This window comes from Mizuhopecten yessoensis, unplaced genomic scaffold (genome assembly GCF_002113885.1).
Source record: "Mizuhopecten yessoensis strain PY_sf001 unplaced genomic scaffold, ASM211388v2 scaffold6171, whole genome shotgun sequence".
NCBI lineage: Eukaryota > Metazoa > Mollusca > Bivalvia > Pectinida > Pectinidae > Mizuhopecten > Mizuhopecten yessoensis.
In genome coordinates this window covers 12046-12531 of record NW_018406416.1, presented here as the reverse complement: position 1 = coordinate 12531, position 486 = coordinate 12046, and positions in this window count along the sequence as shown.

The window sequence follows — 486 nt, the reverse complement described above, 5'->3', positions numbered from 1 at the left end:
AGATGTGTCCATGCATGACAACGATGAACTGAAAACAATTTTCACGGTTTTTATATAACATTATGATTCAAGCAGTAATAGATTAATCACCGAACTTTAGCTGACCTTTTCTTTCATTTGTGTGATTTTCAGTTGCTCATGAAAATAATTTGGACAGAAATTCAAAATCAAGACCTGCAGCTGGTGTGTATTCTGACGCTGAATTTGCTGCTAGAAATGGGGTAAGTTGGATTTGTTGAATTTGTTCCTTAATTACTCTGATTGACTTTTTTTTCTTCACCCAATTAACGTCCTTTAAAAGTACTGGAAATTGTTTGTCATATTTTGATGTTTCATACTTATTTTAATTTATCATATGATAACCCCGTTATGAGTGTAATAACAGTTACACTCATTACCCCCCCCCGGTACATAAATTTTGTTTACATAAAGCATTTGGATTATGACATCACAATAGAAATCCATTGACATGAATTCATCCAAGAC